Raw genomic sequence first — 19,202 nt, forward strand, 5'->3', positions numbered from 1 at the left:
ACTGTTAGTCACGTTGGGTATGAGAGGAGTTATAGATTACAGCTGGAGTGCATCTACAATGATAGAGTTGGAGTTATGAAAACCTGCTGCTGTGCATCTTCATGCTGCGACTCAGGAACCTCCAATGTAAAGCTGGGTTACAGTGCAACCCAAGTAAAGCTTCAGGGAGCAGCTACTTCTAGAGGAGTTTGCACCCTCTGCTTTCCTGCAAAATCCACATTTAAAATTCACTCACATGTAAGAGCTGACACTCATATTCACTTGTATATTTCAAACCTTTCCTATGCAAATACCTTTATTGGACAGGGAAAAAAACACTGAAATGACTACAAATATCTTTGGTGATCTAAGCTTAAAAGACAGCATTGCTTCTCAGGAAGTATATGACATCTGTGATACATTTTTAGCAACGTACTGTATTCATAAATAAGGAACAGAATAGGAATGGGGGTGTGGGACTCTATAACTTTCATTAATAAAAAAGGGAAAAAATGTAATCATGTAAAAGGCAATCCTGCTTTTCCTGCTCCACACAGCATCTACATAAATAAAATCTCTATATTTAAAAAAGCCATTATTATACTATCTATATCTGAAATTTAAAACTATTCTTACTTTTGATTATCTATACTTCCAAAAGCAATTTGCAGAGGGTAACTAAACTTAAACTTTAAATCATACGGGTACCATTTTCCTCAAAGTTTTAAAATGAACCATGGAGGTTTTTATGCTCTGAGACATAGAGTAAAACATGCAGCCATCAGGCATTGTATTTCTCTCTAACTATAGCATCAGAATGATAAACTACAAAAGAGGTAAAAGCTGTGGTAATTGCATCTGTAAGATTTATTGTATCTTAGTCACTCCAAATCCCTAAAGCATACATTGTGTTTTTTTGAGTTGGCATGAAATCAAATTTGTAGTCAGCCATGGAACAAATGTATAAATTTCCTATTTGTCAGAACAAAATGCATCTTTGCCTCTAAAAAAGACACATTTTCCTTTAATAAGGGCAACATGTTAATTTAGTAAGGGAATTTCATAATCAATAAATTACACTTCAAAGTGCTACTGGTAAAATGAAGTCACAAAGATAAATGGAGGTGTTTATCTACTGATCCATTAAAAATATATAGTATTTCCTCAGCATTTTCCATTTTTTATTCTCCCATTTTTGCACTGATTAATAATTTACTGCAACAAATTCTTATTTGCTACAAAAGACATTTCACATTCATGATTTTCTTAGCTATCAAGAAGGAGAGGACTGAACAAAGTTCTTAACAGAATGCACAAAGCACAGGCATGAGTTCATGCCAGTGGATGTGGGACGGGCGGCAGCTTCAGCACTGCACTGTGCCTTTACAAGTCCTGTCTTCTGGAAGTCTTACAAACCAGGCCAATGACTACATTGATGCACACTCACGAGGTTCACCCAAACACAGCCTGGAATAATGAGAGCAAGGCCACTCTTCGCCAGTCCCCCCTCCCTATCTGTGTTAGTCAAATCATCTTGTCTTCTCCATAACAAGACCTGAATGGAGATACTTGCTTCTCCTTCCTCACTAGCAGACAAAGCCATTAGGAGCCACAAGGAGAAGACATGCTTACTTACAAACTGTTGCAGTTTGGATCTTAACTACCTCCTTCCCCAAAGCTCATGTGTTGGAAGCTTGATGCCCAGGCAGCAACACTCGGAGGCCCAGCCTTGGGGAGGTGATTGGGTCACGAGGGCTTTGACCCTATGAAAGTTGTATTCCCTTTATGGACTCATAACCACTTGGAATATCTGATGTAGTTAAAACTTCCCAAGTAGAGCCTCGTTAGAGGAAAAGGGTCATTGAAAGCATGCCCTTGAGCTGGGACTGGTAACACATGCCTTTAGTCCAGCACTCTGGGAGCAGAAGCAAGTGGATCTACTTGAGTTTGAGGCCAACCTGGTTTACAAAGCAAATTCTGGGACAGCCAGAGCTACACAGAGAACCCTGTCTCAAAAACAAAAAAGAAAAAAATTAAAAAGCAAGAAAGCATGCCCTTGAAGGGAAGAGTGTGCCTTGTCCCTGCTCCTCCTGACTTCTTGCTCCCTGGCTGCCATGAGGTAAGTGGTTTCTCCACATGCTCCCAACTATGTTATTCCAATTTACAACTGGCTCAGAAAAAATGAAGACAAGTAACTGGGGACTGAAGCCTCTTAAGCTATTAGCCAAAATAAATAGTTTCCTGTTGTAAGTCGTTTCCTAAGCTGCTTGGTCAATAAGGAGAACAGGTGTGAACTTGATTTGTGCCGTTAGCTAAACCAGATTTTCTGGCTGAGAGAAACAGGTGGACATGATGTCAAGACATATATATATATATACAGCTGGGTTCCCTAGAGCCAAAACAAAAGAAGGGGAGGACAGAAGTACCTGAGCAAGAGAGAAAGAGAACTATGGTGAGATAGCAGATCAGTCCTCACACCACCTAACTCCTGGCTTCTATCCTTCCCTGCTTATTTCAACTTGGCCTTCATTTTTTAACCCAACAGTGATTCAGCACTGCCTAGGCTAAACAGCTGGCCACTAGCAGAGTTGGAATCAATTCTCTGTGTGCTTCTTAATATAAGTTGGGTTAAATTGAATATTGGAAAGAACTCAAATTATATGTGCCATATATACATTTTTTTCTTTTTAGATTTTTTTTGTTTTAATTACAAAACTAAGTGGATCTAGCACGTATTAATCTTCTAAAACCACAGAAAAAGAATCTAACTTCCTACAATGTCTCTAATAGTTTTAAGAATATTAAAACTTCTCAGAGCTAGCTGGTACAAGCACTCATCAGCTAACACTCCGGAGTGGAGAAAACAACAATATGAAAACTTATTCTGATGAAACATTCCTGCTCCTCCTGGGTACATACCAACGGCAAGGGAAAGAGCATACAAAAATGGCCTGGACTTAGAGAGAAATGGTTTCCTGAGGAGTTCGCCTCCCTAACAACTTGGAAAATTTGTATTTTTTTTTTTAACAAAGAATCATAAAAAATGCTTAAAGATTCTTTTAGACATAAATGAAAAAGTTATTAACAGAATAGCAATTTTGTACCAAGAATTATTTTAGGAAAAGCAATGATTATGAAGTGGCTAAGGAAATGCCTGCACCACAGGAAAACTCAGGAAAAATAGAAATCTTTATAGGACTCACATCAAGCACTGAAAGTGAAAAGAATCACATTGCGTAGAGTGAAAACGTATTTCCTGAAAAAACTGCCTACTTTAGTTAGTAGAAAGTTGTCACCAAAATTAGCAGGCCATCTGGGATATTTAAGCAGTAGCATTTCATAATGGGAAGAGTTCATAAATTCTCATCCTGAGATGAGGTGGGCCTCATTTCTCCTGCTTGCAATCAAGGTGGGCACTGGTGGAGTTCCTCCTGGAAAAGAGCCTAACCTATGTGTATAGGCTTAGCCATGGGCACACAGGCAACATGCCATTTCCTACTGTATTTCCCCTACCTTTCAAAGTGATTTGTGACACAAAAGAAAGTTGGTTACTCCTCAATGAACACCATTCAAAAATGCTGCATCCCTATCCAGGATCAATATCCCAGCAAAAGAAGGTCTAAGAAGGGAAGCAGGTGTCCAGGCAGGGGATCTCAGATGGGTAAGAGGGCAAAGCGTGAGAACGAATCAGCCCTTGTTTGTGGTTTGTTTGGAATGAAGCTGCTTCATTTGGATTAGAAGTAACATGGAAGAAAGGAGTGCAATCTGTACGTTCATCAGGGAAGTCTGGATGAGCTGAGAAACACCATACTAAGGAAATTTCTACCTTTTTAAAAACTAGTAAAGCAAAACAAAACAACTTGTAGTGGGTAGCCATTCCAGCTTTGACCTGGAAGTACCACCCCCTTTAAGGCTTCGGTAACTGTCAAGCCTAAAAGGCGGAGCTGAGAGAAGACCCCTGAAGACCCGAGATCCAGATGCGCCAGCTCTCTTGGTTCCTGGATCCTGGATGCTGGAGGTAGACTGAGCAGAGTTCTCCAGAGAACACCGCTGGACTGTGCCACACCTTTCCCAGACCCTGTAACCTATCCCTTCACTTGTAAGTTACCCCACAAAATAAACCTCCCTTTTTAACTACGTGAATTTGCCATAATAATTAAACCAATATCTGGCGCCCCACCTGGGGCACTATTTGTAGTTAGAGAGTTTCTCTCTGGGTCCCGCCAAGCCCAGCAGTCCCGTAGCCCACTTATAAAATAAACACACAGATGCTTTTATTATTTAAACTGTTCGGCCATTAGCTCAGGCCTACCATTGTCTAGCTCCTACACTTAAACTCAGCCCATTTCTGTTAATCTGTATGTCACCACGTGTTCCATGGCTTTACCTGCTGCCTTCACATGCTGTTCCTGGACGGCAGGCTGGCCTCTCCTCCAGCTTCCCCCTCTCAGCCCCTCCTCTCTTTCTGTCTTGCCGATCCTATACTTTCTGCCTGGCTGCTGGCCAGTCAGTATTTTATTTCTCAATCAGCACAGCTCAGTGACAGCAATTCTGCACTGGAGTAGTAGTCATGCTAGGTCTAGCAGGTCACCTTGCAGAGTTCTCACACATCTTTAAAACTGGGATGTAATTGCTAAGACAAAAGAGGGGAAGACAAGCAATCACCCTAGAGGTCACTGATTTACTCAGCTGAAGTGAAGAAGTACAAGACTGTTCGAGCAAAGGCTAGGTATAGTCAAATGCTGATTCTGGCTCATGTGTCAAGTATCAGAAAGTTACAGAGAGTGAGAGACCTTGGAACACTTAGCCCGAAAAGGGATGTGTTCATCAAAGCCCTTCCTTCAGAGCACAAGGAAACCTGCAGAAGAGGAGGCAGAAAAAGTATAAAAGCCAAAGGGAGTGGAGGACACCAGGAGAACAAGGTCCTAAATCAACATGATCAAAGCTCATGAACTCAGAGACCGGGGCAGCAAGCATAGGGCCTGCACAGGTCGGCATCAGGTCCTCTGCTTCCAGTTTGGAGTTTTAATGGGGTTCTTGAGTATGCAAATGAGTGGGTCTCTGAGTCTTATGCCTTCTTTTGGACTCTTTCCCTTCTCTTTGCTTTGCCCAATTCTGATGTGTTAGTTTTTGTTTTATTATATTATATTATATTATATTATATTATATTATATTATATTATATTATATTATATTATAACCATTCCTTAGGAGACTGTTAGTTTTCTACTGAGAGACAGCAAGAGAGTGAATCTGGATGAGAGGGAAGGTGAGAAGGACTGGGGGGGGACCATAATCAGGATATATTATGTGAGAGGAAAAAAAAAACAAATCAATTTTCAATAAAAGGAAAAGAAAAAGATCCAGTGAGAAAAGTGGACAATGTGGACAGCATCTCCAAAGAAAGATGAGGGCTGTAAGAAATGGCTCAAGGGAATGCTATTTCAAAAACTCAAAACTCATCTGAGATGATTCCTTTACTAAGTTAATAAGCAGACTAGACAAGAGAAGGGAGACTCAGTGAACTTGACAACAAGTCTGCAGAACTACTCACATGAAAAGAGGAAGAATTTAACTAAACACAAATAATTCCAGAGCGTCTAAAAGATGCACAAACAAATACAGTTCATATGGATTAGAGAAGACCTTTCTAAGGAGCCACACATTGTCTACTTACAAATGTGCGGCAGTTTTATGGGAACAATCACTTCTTTTTAAGGACTGTAGTCCTGAAGTGCTCTGTGTTTTCAAAGACAAAGGTGTCCCTGAGCAGGAACCAGTCTCTGAGGAGTCCCAGTTCAGTTCAGTTCAGTAGTTTCTAAAGGATAAACCCATCCCCCTTTATCTAAGAGGGTTAGGACCATGCGCTACTAGCAAATGCTTTACAGGGCGAAGAAAAGAATTATTGCTCCCCAGGAGAGTATGCCGACCTTATTAGACACTAGAGTGAAGGCAAGGGATGCTTTACAGAATTGTAAAGAAAATTTAATAATATCAAAAAGAAAGGTGGAAGAGTAACAGGTTGAAGAAAACCATAAATTAGAGATATAAACAGCATTTTATTAATAAAGATAACAAAAATAAAGAAAAAAATCTGACAACTGCAAAATGTTTTTCTAGAACAATCTAATTCAACAATTTACAGTCTCTAATTTAGCAACTGCCCACAGAATTGGGCAGCATACTGGGGACCAGAGTTACATGATTAACTGTGCCTCAGTTTTCCTACAAGTACAACAGGCCTCAAAGAAATATCCGTCCCTCACCAGTTATGTAAAGCAGCTGCCACACAGAGCTGCTGGGATAAAATTAGTTCATACTTGAGAGGAGCTTTAGGTGCTGCTGGAATTCTGCACAGCTGACATTATTAGATTCTGTGAAATATACTGTAGGCTGAGGAGAGCTCTTCATAAGAGAAAAGCAAAACAAAATACCACTGTAAATCCATAACTGGAATAGTCTGATCACTTAGGCTTGCACATGACTTCCTCTGGCTCCTGGTGAAGGGGGGCAGCCAGAGGCCCTCTCGATACAATGCTTCCAAAGGCAGCATTTGCACATCTTGCTCCAGGGGACAAATACGTAAACCATTTCTCAGAGCCTTATGTTAATTTCATCAGTTTAATTACTAAACCCATGCTAGTCGACATGTAGTTTACTCGCAACAATTTAATTTCTATATAAATAATCACATATAAAATGCAAATGTGAAGCAAAGGTCATCATAAAATTCCAGTGACCTCGCTCAGAGCAGTTTGCGACCAGACTTCTTCAGATGATTGCTTTTCTTTCACCTTCATGACAATTCTCGTGCAGATTAACCTACAGTGTTCAACTCTGAGGAAGAAAGCAACTCCTAATTTCTGTGCAATGGTACTTTCAAGGTCAGGTTAAAGCATCCAAGTCATTTGCTGTGACGAGTTACACTCCCTTGAAACAGTGAGGTCTATAATTATGGAATCAGAGGCCATAGATGCAATAGCATTTTCTCAATAACGTGTTTTAGTGACACATTTCATCACTGCTGAGACAGTTATTCAAAGTAAATTTACAAAACCATGACTTACACGTGTGTCTAAAATAAACTGCAATAAAGTTCATTGGGCTTTCTTCAGTAATGAAAACGTAATAGTAAAAGCTCAGGGCTTCTGTAAATTAGACTTTACATCCCAGGGGGAAAACTGATGCTAAGGCATTTAATTTATGACCTATAATAATGTTACTTAAGCAGCCCCCATTTGATGTGGAAACTGTCAGTGTTTCTCATAGGTGGTAATTTTTTTTATTTGTTTGTTTTGAGACAGGGTCTCCGTGTGTAGTCCTGGCTGCCCTAGAACAAGTTCTGTAGACCAGACTGGTCTTGAACTCACAGAGATTCGCCTGTCTCTGCCTCCCGAGTGCTGGGATTAAAGGCGTGTGCCACCATGCCCAGCTAGTAATTTCATATGCAGCACATTGCAAAGCTTGCTGACTTATACACCACAGAGATATTGAAAGATGTGATCATATAACTAATGGCTGAAAACTTTCTAGTAAATTGCATTGAATGTGAAAAGGTATACAACATCATCACATAATGTGACTGCTTAGTTCCGTGCACAGCCAGTTCTAAGAGCACTGTCTCTATCACTAATATTTCACTCCTAAACTGTGCTGGTTCTCCATTATTTCAAAGATAATGTAGAAGGAATATTTAGTCTTTTACATCCTGAATACTGCATTGCTCAGGATAGAGGAAAATGGAATAACAAAGCAGTAGTCAGCTGTTAGAGGGAAAGCTTGTGCCATGGGCCAGATCACATGACTGAAGAACAGCAACTCTTTCAATCAGAAATTAAGGAAAGCTTCTTATGATGGTTTAATGAGAGTGGCCTAACAGGCTCATATATTTAAATGCTTGGTGTCAGTTGATGGAACTGTTTTGGAAGGAAAAGGAGGTGTGGCCTTGTTGGAAGAGCTGTGTCACTGAGGTCTCTGAGGTCTCAAAAGCCCAAGCCAGGCCCAGTGTCACTTTCTCTGCCTCCTGCTTGTGGATAAGATGTAACGCTCTCAGCTCCTGCTCGAGTGCCATGCATGCCTACTGCCATGCTCCTGCCACGATGCTTATGGACTCACCCGCTGAAATTCTAACAAACCCCTAATTAAACGCTGTCTTTAATGTGTTGCCTTAGTTATGGTGTCCTTCCATAGCAAGAGAACAGTAACTGAAGGCACTGGCCCAAAATTATATTATGAATTCATATGATTATTCAATTTTTCTATCTTGTAGAGAAAACATTTTGGGGTCCTTTTAAAATCCAATAGTTAACATACATATGAAATTTCTATGTTCAAAGGTATCAGAAAAAAATAAGAAAAGACATAAAATAATGAACCCTATCAAAGGGAAACTCAGCTCTCTGTAAATACTCTTTTCAGTTTCAAAGCATTTATGAGTCTACACTAGCTCAGTTCTCAGTAGCACTGTCTCTTCTCTAGACTATACAGTACTTGTCATCTCTACTCTGGAATTCAACACTTACTGATGGCCTGATTTGGTGCTCTGATTGTTTTATGTGGGTTAGTCTCATCTCAAGTAGAAGGTAAATTTTTAAAGGAAACAAGCCTTGTCTTACATTCTAGACTAGTCCTAGCTAGAGACTCATAGAGGCTCTGAAGGGTGACCCAGTGGAGAGAGTCCACTGAGACAGCAGTAACTCTGGAACCTTAAAAGGGGAGGTGGGGGCAAGTTCTCTAGGAAGATGGTTTCAAAAGTGGACTCAGAAAAAATGGAAAGACAGCAGAGCAGACCAGCGGTGAGTGAGGCAACTCAGCCAGCAGGCTGCAAGCACAAAAGCCATGCCTGATAAGCCGGGGGTGCTGTCACCTAGGCGAGGTGATGGAAGGTGGCCTGGAGCTCCAGCAGAAGCAGCTTCCGACATGGAGATGCACTGCTGCAGCCCGTGCTGCTTGCCTGCTGGACGATGGGAGAGCACTGGGCAGAGGTGCTCCCTGCATCCTACAAGCTCAGAAGTCACCCCTGGTGAGCCGCAGGGTGGTCAGCACCGAGAACAGGTGGAGTATGAGTGTGGGGTCCTAGAGCTCCAGCAGAAACATGTCGTTACTGAATAGGGCCCACCCTAGGCCTGCCAGATGGCCCCCGGCATGGAGCTACTGCTGCTGCTGCTGCTGCTGCTGCTACTGCTGCTACTGCTGCTGCTCGCCCTGCTTGCCCTGCTGGGAGAGGTGGAGTCCAGGGTAGTGGAGATGCTACAAGCATGAAGTTGGAGCCCAGTGAGCTTAGGGGTGGCTGACATGGAGGGCAGGGAGGTGTGTGGCAGCCAGGAGCTCACACGGAACCTGCCCCTGGACCTCCTGTCTAGCCAAAACATCACCCTGACTCTGAGCAACAACAAGATATCTGAGACAAATCTCAGTGATAGTCCAGTATTTATTGTGCTTCAGAAACCAGAAACCCTGACCCAATGCAACTACTCGTTGCAATGAATATTTGCATGTAAAGCTGTTTTGGCAAAAAAATATACTGTGTGACACACTACAGTTTCCAATACCACGATGATGAACGAATATGCAGCGGAGAGGTAAAAAAGATGGAGAAATGGAGAGGTGAGTGTGAGGTGGAGAGAGGTGGAACTAGAGACTTGGTGGTGGCAACAGGTGTGAGGGAAGGCTGCTATGGACAGGTGGACGGGGTGGTGTGCAGCAGTATGGAGCTTTTGCTAACTCAGCCCCCAAATAGGCTGCCCAGCCACATGATCATCCTGGTTCTGAGCGACAACAGGATATCTGAGATGAAGGTTCATTTCTTGAATTGGACCTCCTCAAAAGAACACTATGGTCTGTGTTGCCTCTGGAAGACATGTTGGTATCTGTGGTCCTCTGCCCCAGGCCATGTTGAAGCCCAAGGTTCGTGTGGATATCTGTGGTCTGGGCTGCCACTGGAGACCACGTGGATGTGCAAGGCCCTTGCTACCGTGAGAGGCAATATCAAGTATCTTCTGTAGTCTGCACTACCACAGGAGGCCATATTAATTGTATCTGTGGTCCAGGTTGTTGCCAGAGGCCATTTTGATGTGAGTGGCCTACACTGGCCATGTTGGGGTCCATGGTCTGTGTGTGTGTGTGTGTGTGTGTGTGTGTGTGTGTGTGTGTGTGTGTTGATGTCCGTGACCCATGTTACCACTGAAGGCCATGCACATGTCAGTGGTACATGCCACTGCCTGATACCATGTTAATGGTCATAGTCTGTGCTGCTGCAGAGGGCTATGATGGTATCTATGGCCCACACTGAGGCAGAGGGCAGTGTTGGTGCCCATGGTCTGTACTGCCACCAGAGACCATACCGAGGTCCATGACATGCACTGATGCCAGAGACCATGTGGATGCCTGTGGTCTGTGCTGCCACCAGAGACCATGTGGAAGTCCATGATCCAATCTGCTCCCAATGACTGTTTACAGTAACAAGAAAGCTACTTTTTTGCAGTGGCATCAATGACTGAAGACTCACAGTTGAGAAAGAGGGAAATAGAAGGCTCCTGGGACAACCCCTATGCCACCCCCGAAAAAGTAACAGCCTAGACAGAAAGCCATTGAAGAGAACTCTTAAAAACTGTGATAAGGATGCTGAAGTATAGCTCTCCACAACTGGTGGCTTCTGGTGAGGTACAGGTGGGGAAGGACTCAGTTCTCTTTTCCTTTTATAAGACAGGGTTTCTCTAACAGCACTGGCTGTCCTGGAATTCACTTTGTAGAACAGGCTGGCCCTCCAAGTGCTGGGATTACAGATGTGCACCAGCACAGCCCAGCGGGACTGTTTTCTTTAAGGGGCTGGCTACTGGGAGTTTGACCATGATCCAGTGAGTATATGGACAACACAAAATTGGACTTGTGGTTTTTTGTTTTTGTTTTTTTACTTTCTTTCTCATTTTTCTTTTTACCATTTTTGTCTTTTTTTATTTTTCTTCTTTTTTGGGCGGGGTGTCACATGGGTCGGGGAGGACCTGGGAGGACTGAAAAGTAAGTGTGATGGGGTACATGATGTGAAATTCCCAAATAATCAATAAAAATACTAAGTTGTAAAACGCTAATATAGCAATTGCCACTTCTGCTAAGTAGTGAGTCGTATCCATGTACTGACACTGAACTAAATGTTCTGTTCCTTTCTAATCCTCAGAACAACTCGAGGACAAGTATGCTTTCCTTAATGTTACAAGTAAGGGGACGAAGGATTTGAGAAGCAGAGAAATGAGCCCAAACCTTCCCCGGGTCTGTGTAACCCACAGCCCTCCATCACTCTCCAGCACCAATGCTGCCGCCTGCCCCCAGGCCCCGAATCTGGAACTCAGAGCCAGAACACAGCTCTGCCCGGCAGGCGCCACTGCTGCTGGCGGGCTTTAAAACGCTCATCGGTAGTTTGTACTCCTGAATATCCCATCTCTCCCTAAACCCACACTACCTCCTGCAACAAAGTATCCAGGTTCATCAGCTTGGGTCCATCCCCACATGCCCTAAGTTTGCTCGAACCTAGATATCTAGCCAATACCACAGGCATTCTGGGAATTATGCAACTGAGAGTGGACTAATCTCTCTCTTCTAAACGCTTCTGGCTTACAGTGACTTTTACAAAGACAGAAAGGAAATCTCTGAACTGTCCTTCCCTCACTGAAGCATGCATTTATTCCACATTTTAAAACACAGTTATATGCTGGGTGGTGGTGGTGCACACCTTTAATACCAGCACTTGGGAGGCAGAGGCAGGTAAATCTCTGTGAGTTCAAAGCCTGGACCACAGAGTGAGTTTCTGGACAGTCAGGGCTACAAAGAGAAACCTTGTCTCAAAAAAAAAAAAAAAAAATTACATATTGAATCTTCCATGAGCCTAGCATCATACTAAACCTAGAGTTGTCCAATACATCCTATAAAGAGTAAAATTAGGCTTCTAAATTAAGTAAAAAAGAATCTAATTTTAATAATATGATCTCATCTTCAAAGACCATTTAAGTAAAACACTAAAAACTATGTAGATTAAAATACAATGCCTCAGAATGGGGAAAAACTCACAGGGTCCTCACCCTAGACAAAAAATTATAGGCAATTGGTAACAAGTGAGAGAGGAAGAATTAGCCTCTTTCAGGGATGAACTCCTTAACTGGTTATTCCAATATGAAGCGGTCAGCCCTAAAACTATATACATACAAACAGCAAAAACAAACTCAGCAGGGTGTATTTATATATTTGTGTATACCTTAAACATACATATACATGTTATGTAACAATAATAATCAAATAAAAAGAATATATCAATTTGATTTTTTTCTTTTTTGAGAGTGTGATTATATCCTAATCTCAAAATAAGAGAAATAATTTAAAATATCCTTATGATTGCTGTTTGTATGATGTATCTTTTCCTATCCTTTTACATTTAAACTCACTGTCCTTCTGAATCTAAACTGTAGAGAGCACACACTAGAAACATTCTTATTTAAATCCAGCTTTGCTTCCTCTGCCTTTGATTAGGCTGTCCCATCCCTTCACACTTTACTTAAGTATTGGGCAGTTGAGTTATACCTGCCATCTTATACTCTATGTGCCTCATGTTTTTTCACTCCTTTATTTGAAGTATGTTTGCAACCTAGCAGCTGAGAATTCTTTTGTGACCTCAGCAAATGAGTTTTAGGGTAACAGGTAAGGCCAGGAGATAAGGGATGGGAGGGCAGAGACAGTGAGGACAGAAAATCCTGTGAAGGATAAATGGGGAGATGAATTGGCAGTTTAAAAGGAAAAGTCTCTGTTTAGACAAGAGATTATGGCACGGGTTTCTGCCTAAAGGGATTTATTCAATAAAGAAGGGGAAATTAAAATGGAGGAGAAGGGAAACATAGCCCCAAAGGAACAAGGTTGTTGGGATGCAACAGAGATTGGCCTTGCCATTAGCTTTTCCCAAAGGGTAACTTTTGAGCTAGATCCTTATGGAAAACGGCAAGGTGGGTAAGGGTAATCAGAGCAAGCACAAAGAGACCTCACTGTGAGAAACTTATGAGGCAGAAAAACAGAGAAGCAGACTAGAGAGAAGTCAGATGTGAGCTGTGGGCTGGCCAACCTCGGTATGAGAGGAGTGGGTACCTCCTTGTGAAGGCCTCCACAGCATGGAGTACACGCATGCCCCTGCACTAGATAGAACATATACACACATTTATGAAACCGATAATAAGTCACACTTCCTTGTGTGAAAATACAACTCAACACTGGTTTCTAAAGGTCAACAAGCAGAAAAGGCCTTGTTTGCTTTACGGCTTTAAGAATCATCAGCCCATTTGTGCAAGTATTTGTCTTGTTTCCATCTTACCTTGCTCATAAATCTGAACTACGTGATAAATGGCACCTAACTGGTAGTTGGTCAGCCCACCTGAACAACTGGATAGACCCAAAGACTACCACTTGAAGCATGACTGTATGAGACAACAGAGAACTTGGGGTATTTTAAAGATAGGTTTGAAATACCTATAATTATTTCAAATTATTTTAACTACTACAGCTCAAAATGCTTTATTTAAAAACCTTAAAAATTATAGTAAATTCAAGATCTCTGTTTTCCTATTTAAAAGTGCTGGAGCAAATCCAGTGTGTTTCTGATGTGCAGAATGTGCAGATAACTTTCACTTTCTTTGTATCCACTTGGCATGGAGCATCAAAACTCTCAAGCTTTATATCATGCCCAGGGCAAGTCTCCTGTTTTGTTAAATTAAAAGCTGTACTTGGGTTAAGGAATCAATAAAATGTCAATGCCTATATGGCAGAAACCCAGAAGACCCAAGAGACTGGTATGGAGCATTTGCAAAGCAGAGAGAGCCAAGCTGGACGGCAAAAGGTCGACGTCTACCACTTCCCTGAGCTGCAGGATACTTTTCAAAGCCACAAGTTCCTTCCAAATTAATCAGCTCACCAACCCAAAATGAAAAGCAGTTCTACAAGGAGCCAGCCTCATCGTTGATGTATTGTGAATGGCATGTGCTACCAGTAACTAAAGCAGGGCAACTGCCTCCGTGAACCAGTCTGTGCCACTATTTCCAGCCCCAAGGCCCAATTAATTCACAGGACACAGACAATTCATTCTAAATTCCTAAACATGCTCTGTGCTTTAAATAACATAATAAATAGTCTATGCATCATTTTGTACCAACTACAAAACCAAGAAGCTTGGGTAATCCTAGGTGGGTAATAAATCATGAAAACTTTAATTCTGAGAGCTGGAACTAGAAAGGCTTTGTATTATTATACTCTAGAAATTGGTGTGAGAATGATATACAGGCATTTACAAAGCATGCTTAGGTTTTATATACAAGTATTATAATGTCATCTTAAAACGTCACATCTAATTATACTGTATTTTATTTCATTATTGTTTATTTCAGAAAACAAAGGACTAAATTCTGAGTCTACTTACAAGCTAATCACCAAAAGCCCTTAATAAACATGATGCTATCCTTATTCCCAAATCAGATTGCCATGACTAACACTCACTTCTAAGTAGTACTGTGATCTGAGGTTGGAAGCTGACCTTTCCACTAGTTACATGCCTCCGTTAGGCTTGTTCAAGCCGGGTTTCCTAAGAGAAAGCATGCAGGGGATGAACTGGTGTGGAGCAGAAGGCTCCCAGAAGGAGCAGAGAGCACATAAAGTCTCTGGCATATAGTGAATATATAGCTGTGGAGAGTAGATAGATACTTTCAGACAGGAACACATAAAGGTGGCACTTTATGAGTGAAACGTGGATACTAAGAACTACACCACAACAGGAAGGATGGAAACATCTGTGACTCTGCAGGACCAGACACTGAGAACTCAGGTAAAACCAAGTCTCAGGCCTTCCACAGGGCCATCCTGACTGGCAAGCCGGCAGGCTCAAAGTGCTGGTCTGGTTGGACACTTCCTGAAGGCAGTACCTGGTCCAATCTGTCTTTCCAGGTCTGGAATCCATCTACAGCTGCTGGCCAGGTCGGGGTTAGTCTCATTGCCTGCAACCAAGTGGGCAGGCTGTATGGACCATCATAACCGGATGGCTCCGTGCTTGTATCCCGAGGGTGCTACAGCTCCTCCTCCCTCTGGCCCTTTGTGGGGATGGCCCCTGAACTAAATCCTAGCCACTTGACGAGAATGGAGGCTGAAGGCAGCTGCGAGCTGGAAATTGTCTTTGATTGGCAAAGAATCCGTGGGGAGCACAAAGTGGCACTACCTTCCTGGCTGCAGAGTCCTGCTCTCATGTGACTCCTGTGAGGTACAGCACTGCCAGCCTGCTCACCTCCATGTGTAATTAACATTCTTCATTCTCAGCTGTGATGATTTTGCCAAGTCATAAAGGGCTGCGAGAGCTGGTACAGGCTGCTTTCCCTAGCTATCTCAGGAAATACTGCTTGCATGGCCCACAGGTGGGCCAGAGCAAGATAAAGAAGAGCTATCGTTTGCTGATGTGCTAACCAAGGCACACAGGCACACTCCAAAGGGCAGGCAGTAGCAACACCCCTTCGCAAAGGGACCAGTGCTGTGGATGTCGCTCTGTATAAATAGACACTGATTGGCCAGTAGCCAGACAGGAAGTATAGGCGGGACTAACAGAGAGGAGAATTGAGGGAACAGGAAGGCAGAGGGGGAGACTGCTGGAGCCGCCACCAGGACAAGGAAGATGTAAGGTACCAATAAGCCACGAGCCACGTGACAAAGTATAGATTAATAAAAATGGGTTAAATATAAGAGTAAGAGCTAGACAATGATAGGCCTGAGCTAATGGCCAAGCAGTTTAAATAATATAAGCGTCTGTGTATTTATTTTATAAGTGGGCTGTTGGACTGCCGGGGCTTGGCGGGCACCGGAGAGAAAACTCCATCTACAGACCAGCTGTTAGAAGGCAGATGTTGGAGACTGTGTGTGAGTTCATGGACAAGGAAGTGAGGTGCTGTGGATGCTGAAGGAACTGGCGAGTGGCCTGGCCCCACTGATTTGTAATAGACCGTAAGTTGGTGCTCCCGGTGATAAACTATGTTCATTGCTACCTCATGTCCCTGCCCTATTCATAAGCAAGTGTACTGTACTTCCATTTTAAGTCAAATACAAATGTCTGACATAAAAGGATATCAATACTTCAGTACCATCACTAGGACTCTCTTACATCCTGCTATCACCCCAAAATTTAAAATTTCCAAAAACCCTTTGCAAGGTTAGTCTGCGGCTTATGCTATTAGAGATGTGCATCGAAAATTAAATTAGCAAAAAGGTTTTTTTAATCTAATTTCATGCATTTTTTCCCCTCTCCCAACCCAAATATGATGTAAAATTCACTCAGGTTTACTGGAAGCTATAGTGGCAAAACAGAAATCACATTTTGTCTCTGGAAAAAGCTGGAGTTTTAGCTGAATCATGTTTTATTCCAATTATAAGTTTTTTAAACTAATTTAGTTTTGCTTTTGAAAGCATTGCTGTAGAATAGTTTTTAATTTAATAAGATTATAACTTTAGAATAAGCTAGGGTGAAGAATAAGAAAAATAATCAGCCTTCTGCATTGTACTAGCCCTTTCAGCCCATTATGGCCTGACAAAATTAGAAGGTTCTTTGATCTATAAAATGTAATGGATTTTCTTTATGAATTAATTTTGCTTTATAAATTAAGAAAGAAGAAAATTCTTGAGAAAATGAAGTGTGGAGAGTAAAATCATGATCAAGAAAAATCTACAATTGTTCACAGTACTCAAGAACCAAGAGGGATACAGCCCTTATGTAGACTCCCCAAGCCACATAGTGGTTTAGGAAGCTCAGCCCCTTTCAGGGATGGCTGAGGTTACATTTCAAAGGTTAAATAACTGACCCTGGCAGGTATGTTCGTCCCCGATCCCTGTCCAGCTCCATGTGGCTGATAACCGGCCCCCGCCGCCTTTCTCAGACCAAGGCCGCCAATCACCTTCTGGGTGATAACATCGGGTTCTGGCAACAGATGCTGCCTGGGCAGTGCAGTGGGTTTCTTCCTCCCCTCCCTGGAAGGGATAGGAGAGGGTCACCAGCAGAGACTGCATCCCCTCCGGGTTCCCATGGCCCCTATCTCTGGGACAATCTGCTCTTTATGGCCATATCATGGGATGGAGGCAGTTTTATGCAGTTTACAACCTCTGGTGGCTTCAGCATCCATCTGACCATTTGGTTCTTCCATCACTGCACATTCCCCTTGATGACAGCCTCTGTTTCTAATACTATTTTCTAGTTGGGTGGCTGCAATGACTAAGTGCTCAAAGCTCTAGTTGCCAGGTGCAAAGTCAGATCCTACACTACCATTCTGACTTCAGTTCTGCAGATCCCCTTTACTGGCTGTGTGGTCTTAGGAGAACCCTTCTCAAAACATCAACAACCAGTCTCATAAAATGAGGAAAGTAACTACTCTGCCAGGTTTAGAAAGGCAGGTGGAGATATTATAAAGGCTGTGTCTGGATTTTCTTTCTATTGCTATGATAAGGGCTATGACCAAAAGCTACATGAGGAGGAAAGGCTTCTTTCTGTCAGCCTATAGTTCATCATGAAGAGAAGTACAGCCAGGAATCTAGAAGCAGGAACTGAAGCAAAGACCATGAAGAAGTGCTGCTTACTGGATTACTAGCCTGCATTCTTATACAACCCAAGGCCACCAGCCCAGGGATGGCACTACCCAGAGTGGACTAGGCCCTCCCACCCACAACAATAATTCATCAAGGAAATGCTCCACGGGCTGCTTACAGGCCAACCAGATGGAGGCATTTTCTCAATGGAGGTAGCATCTTCCCAGATGACTCTAGATTTCATCAAGTTGACAGAACTGTTGGAGCCCATCTGGGTTTCCTGGTTGCTGTGCCCAGCAGGTCTGTATAAAGAAGAGGACTGGACCATGAGCCTGAGTAACAGGTGCTTAAAAGGGTCTACACTTGGCTGTATCTCGCAAGGGGGAGGTCTTTGCTCCTCCCCTTGGCATTGTGATAAAAAGCCCTTTGGAATAAAGTTCTGGACTGGTGGGTTCCCACCCAGGCCCTCGGGAGACTACCCTGTGTTTCTGTCTTTCCTCTCGTCATCTAGGTATCTCTTTCTAGCTAATATTTCTTAATTCTCCCTACTCAAGAGTACCCTGGGTCATAAAAGTGGTGGCTGGTCCGCCACACAGAACTAACCAACACAGATGTACAAGTTCTCAAGACTCACCTACCAGGATTAGCTATGCAGTGAGAAAGAAGGTAGTTTACTTGAAATCCGCATTCAAGCTAATCTAATGGGTATTAGACACAGCCACCGGCAAAAGCTTCATGTTTTATTTACTAACACTTGGCTCTTTTACTGTTAAGTAGGAAGTTGGGTGGCCAGTGGTCTCCAACATCCCTTGCTGAAGCAGAAGCTGTGCTGAGGGAATTCACCATATCTTAACAGAGCACCTTGGCTGGTGTTTGGTTTCTGTTTCACTAGGGCCAGGGTAACTAGCCCTGAACACAGACTAAAGTAATGGTGCCCTTGCCTAGGACTGCTGTCTAGAGTCAAACAGAACAACACAAAACATTTTCACTAAAATCGTGATGATCTGAATGTAGGTTAAGTGTAATCAACATGGTCTACAACCAATCCTCCTCCTCATCTTCCTATTCTGTGATGCATCTTGCCAGAGCCTGACCAGAGCTCTCTTTCCTACCTGTATCACTTCCAGTAGATTCCAAGACCAAATACTCATCACCACACAGGGATGCTCCCCACACCCTGGCCTGCCTCCACATCTCTTTTCTTTCTTGCTATTTCTAGTCTGTCTCTAACGCCTAGAACCCTTAGTCCCAGTATTACTCCTCATTTGATCATACTGGAAAAGAAAAAATTATGCAAATTAATCATGACTTTACACAATAATGGGCTTATAAACCTTACGCCTTGATTCCCTATCCTAACTTTTGATGCTACTGTTTATTACAGTTAGGACATGTGTACTCACGAGGAACACTTGAATTATCTTTTGGTAGAGGGACACTTGCTCCACAGATGGTGATGGAGGGAGAAAGGATATCCTATAGATCAACTGCACCCAAAAGAATTATTACATTGTTTTAAATTATAAAAAGTGAAATATATACTTGTGTAAAGATTTTTAATAAAAAAGAAACAAATGAAATAAACTTTAGTAATTTATCTATCCCCATATATCCAAATCACCATCATTTCAACATGTAATCAACATAAAA

General features: G+C 42.5%; 1 protein-coding gene across 1 annotated transcript in view; it reads right to left on the minus strand.

Annotated features, from left to right (window-relative positions):
* Plcl2 (phospholipase C like 2) overlaps positions 1-19,202 on the minus strand; it is a 183,709-nt gene that overhangs the window by 87,693 nt on the left and 76,814 nt on the right. The gene's annotated exons all lie outside the window — the stretch shown is intronic.

This window comes from Peromyscus leucopus, chromosome 16_21, assembly GCF_004664715.2.
Source record: "Peromyscus leucopus breed LL Stock chromosome 16_21, UCI_PerLeu_2.1, whole genome shotgun sequence".
Taxonomy (NCBI): domain Eukaryota; kingdom Metazoa; phylum Chordata; class Mammalia; order Rodentia; family Cricetidae; genus Peromyscus; species Peromyscus leucopus.